This window comes from Benincasa hispida, chromosome 9, assembly GCF_027475165.1.
Source record: "Benincasa hispida cultivar pf3 chromosome 9, pf3_genome.v1.1, whole genome shotgun sequence".
Classification (NCBI taxonomy): domain Eukaryota; kingdom Viridiplantae; phylum Streptophyta; class Magnoliopsida; order Cucurbitales; family Cucurbitaceae; genus Benincasa; species Benincasa hispida.
In genome coordinates, this window is record NC_143486.1 from 38,169,588 (window position 1) to 38,179,369 (window position 9,782).

At 34.5% G+C, this 9,782-nt stretch overlaps 1 pseudogene; it reads right to left on the reverse strand.

Annotated features, from left to right (window-relative positions):
• Window positions 1–4,474: 4,474 nt before the first annotated feature.
• LOC120084688 (S-protein homolog 1 pseudogene) lies at window positions 4,475–4,921 on the reverse strand (annotated as a pseudogene).
• Between the last annotated feature and the right edge of the window lie 4,861 nt (window positions 4,922–9,782).

The following is a 9,782-nucleotide window of genomic DNA, read 5'->3' on the forward strand; positions in this document are numbered from 1 at the left end:
CTGAAGCATTAGAATTAGATCTTTGCATATACATTTCATCTTCTCTGAAAACATCTCTACTGGTGATGTATCTTTTCTAAGTAGGGTGCCACATTCTAAACCCTTTAACACCTTCTGTGAAGCCAAAAAACATACACCTCACATCCCTGGTAGCTAATTTCCCTTTACTCTGATGAGCAAAACCAGTGCAACCAAATACCCTTAGGTTATTCAGGTTAGGAGGCTGTTTGGTCCATATTTCTTCAGGGGTTAGAAGGTTAATAGATGCATGAGGGCATCTGTTCAGTATATAGACAGTGTATGAGGCTGCTTCTGCCCAAAAATTTTTAGGAAGTATAGCATCAGACAATAGGCTTCTTACTCTTTCCATTATTGTTCTGTTCAATCTCTCTACCACTCCATTTTGCTGAGATATATACCTAACTGTCTTGTGTCTAGTTATACCATGCTCTCTACAAAAAACATTAAACTTCTCTACACAGTACTCAAGCCCATTATCAGTTCTTAGACACTTAATTTGATAGTTAGAAAAATTTTCAACCATGATCTTCCATTCTTTAAACTTTTCAAAAACTAAATCCTTAGATTTAAGGAAATAGATCCAACTTTTTCTAGAATAGCCATCAACAAAGGTTAAGAAATACTTGGCTTCACTCAAGGACTGAAAAGTTGAAGGACCCCATAGGTTTGAATGCACATAGTCAAGAATGACCTTGGTTGTGTACTGAGCCTTCACAAAACTCTACCTAGTAGCCTTCCCTATCACACAATGTTCACAAAAGGATAGGCTCTGATGAACTACCTTAGGTAGAATTCCTTGGTTGGCAAAAGCTTCTAGACCTTTGCCACTAATATGTGAGAGTCTTTTGTGCCAAAGATCTCTTTCAGTAGGCTGCTTCTGAGTCACAATTAAAGCTGAGTGAACTTTATGAACTCCTTGAACAACATACACTCCATTAATCTTCAACCCTCTAAGGATAGGCTTACTGTTCTTCAAGACTTCACAGTAACCTTCCTTGCCTCTATATTCACAGCTAGTAGAATCAAGCATGCCTAGTGAAATTAGATTTCTCTTCAGCTTAGGCACATGTCTGACATTTCTCAATAGCTTGACTATTCCATCTTCTAGTTTTAGTGAGACTGAGCCAATCCCAACCACTGGACATAAGTTATTGTTTCCCATGTAGACAGATCCTCCCTCCAACTCTCTGTAGGTACTAAACCAATCTTTATTGGGTGTCATGTGGAAAGAACACCTTGAATCTAGAACCCAATCTAGGTTCTTATTAGCTTCTTCTTCTGCCTTACAATTGAAGGTAGCCAAAGTATCTGATTAAAAGTAAGAGTCCTTACAAACCGAGGCTTCACCTAACTGATTAGGTTGGACTTTTGGTTATGGTCGTGATTGCTTGTTTTTCTGCTCATTCTTCCACTTCAAAGTTCTGCAATCTTTGATTAAACGTCCCAGTCTTTTACAATATTTACATCTAACCTTGGACTTTTCTTTCCCTTCTTTATTTGAGCTCTAGTTTCCTTTTTCCTTATTATTCTGTTTTGACTTGCCCTTTACAAATAAGCCTCTGCACTAGGCTTATCTTCCTTGCTAGTAATAAGCTCCATTTCTCTGATTTTGAGAGCATAAATTACGATGTCAGTAGTTAGGAAATATCTCCCATATTTTAGGGCAGTCTTCACATCTTTATAGGAATCCGGCATGAGTTGAGAAGCACAAAAGCTTTATTATCTACCCCAATCTCTTCTCCTTGAGTCTTGAGTTCAGTAGTTATCCTCTTAAAATCATCTAGATTCTCTGTTAAGGATTTAGAAGCACTCATCTTGAAAGTAAAGAACCTTTCCCTTAGGAAAAGTTTGTTGGGCAGATTTGTCTCATATAGCTCATTCAATTTGCTCCACATCTTAAAAGCTATCTCTTGATCGATCACTTGCCTTAGGACACTGTCAAACAAGTTTAAAACCAGTGTTTCATGAGCAATTAACTCCATGTTTTTTTTTCTTCTTCTGTTGCAGTGCTTGGCAGCTTGGCTGGGTCCTCTAGGCCCTTTTGTGCCTTTTGTTGTCCCAAGATAGCCTTAATTTCGGCTTTTCACAAACCAAAATCACCTTTCCCATCAATTTTCTCAATGTCATATCTTGCTATTGCCATATTTGTTTCAAATTTCAACTGAAAAGCTCCAAGATTTTGCTTTTTTAGAATCTTGACCAATCTTGAAGCTTTTTTGCAGGCTCTGATACCATGGGCTAAAGAATACACAATACACTTGATCTTTTGGGCTTAAAAATACTCAGGCCCTATACGAATACCGGATACCACCTTTCTTATTCACACAAACACAAAACAATGTGCTAACAGCACAATCTATGTGATGAGAAATCTCGACCCTACACCTTGATTGCTGAGATTAGAACTTGGCACTACTGCTGTTGTAGAACTCTAATGTCTATACTTTTCTTTCCTTTGTTGTAGAGAAAATAGAGAGAAAAAAAAAAGAGAGAACATGTCACACCCCGTCCCAGACTACTCTCTGAGCCTAGGAAAGGATATGACTGCAGCAGTTATCAACCCTTTTGTTTTCACTTACTGCCTAATAACTTTTGCAGAAATAACTCTGATACCAATGTAAAAACTAATATACAGTGGATGCCTCTATGGCCAAAATTTATTAATTCAAAAGAACAATATATTAGAGTAATTACATCATTAGATTCACATGTCCCGATACCGAAAACCCTAGTCCCTATATGAACAACTGTAACATGTGTACAATATTTACAGTAACCACCTAACAAACGAGTTACAATATCTTTGTCCTTTAGTGGCAGAGCAGATGCATAGCTATCTCTTGAGGATTTGACCGCTACCTGGGGGAAAGGAAAATATTTGAAAACAGGTGAGCTTGCTAGCCTAGTGAGTGACTTACGAAAGATAATTGATTCTCATGCAATAGTCTCAATAAAGAGATTAAACTGAAATATAAACTTCTAAAGTAATCTTGTACTGCAGTATAAACATTTTCCAAGCATAAAACATATAAAGCTCAGAAAACATTAACATTGTTTCTTAGTTGAGAATAACCCTTTTGCGGTTAAATCCCAACACCAACTGCTAGTTATGAGAGAACCATTTTGCTCAATCTTTGACTTTAACTACCTACGTGCATTTGGTCATACTAAGTACCATCATACCTTAGATACTTTTAATCAGATAACTTCTCTAAACTTGTCCTTCAGTATCGAGCTACTCAGATACCTTCTCAAATGTCCTTCGGTATCAAGTTGGTCGGATACCTTCTCAAATGTCCTTCAGTATCGCGTTTCAAGTAAAACTAGTCTTTACTGAAAGCTTTACTGAAGATCGCCTAGACGATGAGGTTCAAGACGACGAGCGTCTACACGATAGGGGTGCCGAGGTAAACAATCATTGGCTAAAAGCTAAACGATCGTTGGCTAAATGCTACAGGATCGATGACTTGATGGTACACGATAGAACAAGATGATCGGAGAAGAAGATGAACTTGATGGTTTACGTGGTTCGACCAAGGATAGCCTACATCCATGGAGAAGTTGATAAGAGTTTTTATTAGGGAATATTACAAGATTGCTACAAGATAAGTCTCAAGCTTTCATGATCACTCTATACAAATTTTTCTCTCTTCCGTTTACAATTAGTTACACAATATATTTAAAGGTAGCTTGAATGTAACAGATTTGTAACTACTTTGAGGTTCTTTTCACCTTTGTGTATTAACAATGAACTACTCGAATCACACATCATTTAGGTACCCAATAAATAAAGTTGTATTATTTAATAGCTATGTGATCACTATAATATAGAGCTGACATAAAAGAAAATAGGTCCTTACTTCAAAGAATTTTGGTCTTTTATCCATCAAAATAGCTTTGTTAGCACCCCAAACGTATCACTTCACCTAATCTCTTGTCCTTAACTTAACATCCTTAAATCTTATTCACTCGTCAAATACTAATTTGAAAATTTACTCGAGCATATTGTTCTTAGATAATAACATTGGAATGAAGAAGTAGAAACACAAATGGATGTGCAACTAAAAATATGTAAAGAAAAGAGAAAAAAAAACTATGAGACAATGTATAGATAAACAATTTTCTTAGTAGAATAACAATAATTTTTTTCGGTGTATATTAAACTTTTCAATTCCACCAAAAATCAATTCCAAACCAAGCTTTTTTTTTTTCAATTTCATCGAGAGAAGGATGATATTATATAAGATTTAACCTTCTTACTTCAAGAAAATAAAATTACATGCCAATTATTTCTAAATTATATTTGCTCATGTTTGGCTGATGTGACTACTTAAACAAAAAAGAAAGAAAGAAAAAGAAAGATGTGGGTATGAAAAACTTTATATCAATCAAACCCTTATATTAATCCAAAACACCCATATATCATAATGAAGTAGGTGTTTTTGGTGAGGAATTATTCCCACTTATGAATCAAAATATCTCTTTGAGCTGTGTTGTCTTTCAGATAAATTCCATCATCTTTAGCTGTCCATATGCAATTAGAATCGTAGCACATATTATAAAGCCAAACTGATCTACTCTCAATCCAAAATGCTTCAAATGACGAATGTTGTGCATTTGGTTTCTGCAAGTAACACCAAAACAAAGTCGTATTCCAAAAGTTTACCCTAAAACTCCAATTGAATTCTGTTCCAACGCTAAGCTTGTGTTCTCCTAAATCATCGTCTTTGGATTTACAATGAACGGACAAGATTTGGCCACTGCTTAGTCCATTCACAACGTGGATCTGCCATTTTGCAAGCTCTGCAGCCTTGGTTTCCTCAAATATAACCAAAAACAACGCAAATAACAACACAACGCATTGCTTTTTCGTACGTCCCATCTCCATTTGCTTCTTCATATTGCAGTCGGAAAACCACTTTGTGATTTGTTTTTAAATAGAGATGTGACATGACCAAATGCAATGGATTTTTATACAGCCCCATTTGGAAAGAAATCCATATAAACCAATAATATTAATGGCAGTTGGTTGTAAAATAACAACTTACTTTTTAAATAGGCGAATACCAAAAAAGAAGAAAAAACATAAACACAAGGGGGCTGATTTTCATTTAATTTTCATACGTTGTAATGACACTATTTCTACATGAATGGAAGTTTCAAAACAATTAATTTTATAAAAATAGTTAATTATTTATTTTTCATTAGTTAATTTTGCACCTTCTCTCCATAAAACATTCAAAACTGAATTCCTTTCTGTTTTTCTTTTCTCATACAAACTTATCTTGTGTTCTTCATTTCTCTTTGTTATTGGGACATTGACAACCTTAAGTTTGGGGTGAGCAGTTTGTACTGTAATGTTATACTATGTTGTATATCATGTATGGTTACCGAGATTTAATGCAAAGAAAAATAGAAAAGAAAAAACACTCTTAGGGACCATTTGGTTTAAATTTTTATAGATGTCTAAGAATAAAAATTACCTCGGAATAGGATGTATAAGAATAAAATGTCTAGGAATCAAAGATGACTGTGTTTTATCATGTATGGGAATGAGAATAGAATGTTTGGGAAAAACATTATATTTTTCTATGCAATTATAAGTATAAAATTCATAAAAATTAATTTTTATTTCTTAATTTATTTTTATTACATTAAGTTATTAAATAAATTTTATGTCATTAAAATTTAATTAAATTTATCCAAACACCATCAAATTTAATATTTTTGTTATCAATTAAATTTTTTATATTGCATATATATATTATTTAGGGTTTGCTTGCCAATGGTTTATTTCCACGTGAGAAATCTGAAAGTTGAGTAAACTACCCATAGTTTGAGACCTCTCTTGATAGATGTTTTTTCTCTAAACTTGTTTAGATTACATTCCACTAACTTTCGTGTTGATCTTTGATTTTTTATTTTTTGAAAAAAATCTAAAATTGGTTGTGGATGATCAATAACTTAACTTTAGGCGTGCAATAGCTTTCATTATTTACGGTTATTTAGGCTCTTTATTTAAGCTTATTTTGGAAAAATCAAGTGCTTTGTGATACATGCAATTCATACCTAAGTGCAAAGACTTGTTTCTTATTGAAAGATATCGAAACAAAGTTAGATAAGATTTAATCCTCGTTTTATATTGAGATACTTTGTATGTATCTATTTTTATTTATTCAATTAAGCAATTTTCTTTCTAATCTTATGTATTATTTTCTTTCTTTGTGAACTAAATGTCTCTTTTAGGCTTTTAAGCAAGTGGAAACTTAATTAAGTGGTTTGACTCTTCTTAGGTCCCAAGTTTGAGTTACCTGAGAATTTTTTTATCAAGTAGGTATTTCATATCATATTTAAATTCAACATCGAAAAAGTTGAATGAAAAAAGTTTTCACAAAGGAAGTGTAAGTAAAGTATCTAGAAATAGAACTTGCTTCTGCCTTCAACATTGGGTAATGACCTACAAAATCATTTTTCAAGTACATGTTTGATTATCTAGGTTTCAAGGATACCATAGACAAATGTGTTGGTTAATTTTCTTAGCCTTCTTCTAATCTTTGGAAAAAGGTGAAAGATTGTTAGGTTGACTCATCACTCAAATTACGGATGTTAAACGTATTGGGTTTTATATCATAAAACTCGTGGTTTATAAACAATAAACTTATTATATTATCAATAAAGATGTTATTAGGTTTTATTCAATAAAGTTGTTATTGAATGTATGAATTCTTATTTCGTTTTAGAAAAAAGAATAAAACCAATAAACTAAAGATCCAAGGCTATTATATGAATACTTAAACTTTGTGTGGAGACATAAGAGTGGATCAAGTTCAATAAATAGCTAAAATGATCTATAGTATACGAATATGACTAGGTATCTTATTCTAATAACACTATCAGATGCGGTACATTCTGTAGTTGTTGCAATTTATTGTAAAGTGCTACAAACGAAGTGATCCTAATTTGTTTATGTATTGACATGAAGAGCGGGGGCATCCTATGCAGTGGGTTTGCATAAGATTGGACAAAGAAATAATTCGCTCTTACTTTATAACGTTGTTTACTATTTAAGACAGACTGTTTTAAAGCGATGACCTAGGTAGCTTAACCATAATCCTGAGTTAACTATGAACTCTTGCATATTCGGGATTATCCTTTGATTTGTATGTGTGAGGGTTTGCTCAACAGCACCGGCTCAATAAGCCTCCCATTGCAGGGGTAAGACTTGGTAGATAGCTGGGAACATAGAGTGCAAGACAGAATACACTTCTACTCCCTTTAGGGGATAGTAGAGAGGTTGTCCCCTTAGGTACTGACTCCAGATCTTGAACAAGGAGCCCCACCCTCTCATTCGCCTCAGAGGGACTCGGTATAGTGATTGGATCACAAACCAATTGTTCATTAGAGGATCAATGGGACATAAGAAGCAAGATGTAATCTTGGGGGTAAAACACCTTTTGACCTAGCCATTATTACGAATAACTTGTGAAGGATTATCTTGCAAATCATGGTTATATCGAGTGGACATAATATATCTATAGTGAAAGAAGTGCAACTACTGGGCTTTAATGGAGCAACCTGGTAGTTAACGAATCGTGGTTAATTATGTTAGAGAGTTTAGCCGGTTAATCTCGGATCGTTGGAGCCCATGATTTGTAGGTCTATGAGGTCCCCCTACTAACTCATACGGACTAAACCTTAGAACAATGTGACGAACGAATTTGAAGTGTTGAAATTCGATTTTTGGAGCAAAGCGTTAAATATATACGATATATTTAACCTAATGTTTAATTCTAAATTAAACATGAAAAGAGAGAAAATATGAGATATTTAAATAAGATTTAAATATCAAGATTATGAATAGGGATTCATATTCATTGCGATTATTATTGGATTTAATATTAAATCAATTTAATTAAATTGTTTCATTAATTATTTAATATTACTTTCATTTTAAAATTAATTATTTGAATTAATTTTGAATTTGAAAGAAATTGGTCAAAATTCCAAATATCAAAATTGTCGACTGTCAACATTATAATGAAAGTCAAAATGTTTACTTTTGACTTTAAAAATCAAAAGGTCAAATTTATTGACTTTTGGACTTTGAGAGTCAAACTTTGACCTTGTACCGAGTTAGTGGAAAAGATCCAACAAATGTGAGTGGAAAATGTCATCTTTTGCATTGCTAAGTGTTGTCTTCAATTGAAGACACTTGTTGTAAGAGTATCAGCAAGCAGCAGGAGCAACAAGGATCATAGTTAGCTTAAGATGAAGGTCAAGTTACCTAGATCATCACTTTGAAATAGTCAGTCTTATACGGTAAACAACGTTATAAAGTAAGAGTGACTGATTTTATGGTTCAATCTTGTACAAACTCATTGCACAGGACGCTCCCACTCCTCGTGTCACGACATGTACGAATTAGGATCACGTCATCTGTAGCACTTTACAATTCTTTGTAACAACTACAGAGTAGGCCACATCCAAGAGTGTTAGTAGAATAAGGCACCCAACCTCATTCATATACTATATGTCATTTTGACTATTTACTCGAACATGATCCACTTTTATGTCTCCACATGATGTTCAAGTACTCATGTAATAGTCATGGGTTTTTTAGTTTATTGGATTTCTAAAATGAAATAAGCTATACATATATTCAATAACAACTTACTGAATTTTTCAGAATAAGTTTTATGTTTACAAACCACGAGTTTTAGGATATAAAACCTAATACTTGCACCACTAATCCCACTTTGAGTTAGTGACTTTTTTACTGTCAAATTCTCATCAAACTCAAAGTTGCATGTTTTGCATGAAATAGTCTTCAAAATGAAAGAGTTTAATGGGTTTTTTTCTTGGCCAAGAGGAAATTTATGAGATTATTTGATAATCTCATTATTATTTTCTCTCAAAGACTTAACATTTTTATCTCTAAATTAGTCACTCATCGGATCTCACCTTCTCGTTCTAAGGCTGGAGAATAATCAAGAAGACTCTCGTGGTGGTCTACAAACCGTTTGTGAGGATATTGAAGCTAATTTGGAGAAGATTAAAGTCTACAAATGTTGGATTTTTTCTATCATTTTATATTTGTTTTAACTGCATGCTCATTCTTTGAAATTAACCTAATTAAAGTACTTTAGATCCGTTTTTCCTTCCGATGCACTTGTGTTCGTTCCATCAATTGGTATCAGAACATGCTTAAAGTACTCATTTTTGGTTAATTTTTTTCATGTGGTTAGTATTGATTCATGTGATGAATGTTTGTGTGCTAAAGCAGATAATTTCGGTTTTTGCCATCTTTTTTTACTCTTGGGTCGTAATAATTATTGTAATTGTCCGGAGTTTTATGAACTTTAATGTGTCGGGAAGGGTCGTTAATTTTGTTAGAGTCATTAGAGTCATTTTTATGCTGTAATTGCTCGGTTACGGAAAATGGACAACTTCAACCGGTTCACGACCCATATCCCGACCCGGAGTGATGATCCAACCTGCTAGGTCGTGGCTGACGCGTATGGCTATCCCAGACCTGGCAACCCACTTCAACCCGACCCGGTTGACACCCCAAGCCCGTGCGGCCCGTCCAATTCGTCGGTCTCGACCCAAATCTACTTAGTCGATGGCCCAACCTATGTTCGGCCTAGTGCCTCAGCCTAGCTCGTCTGCGCCAGCCCAGTTCGCCCCGCTTCAGCATCCGTGCCTAGCTCAGTCGACCCGCGTCTTCAGCCACTTCAGTCGAAGCACACCTCCGCTGTCCG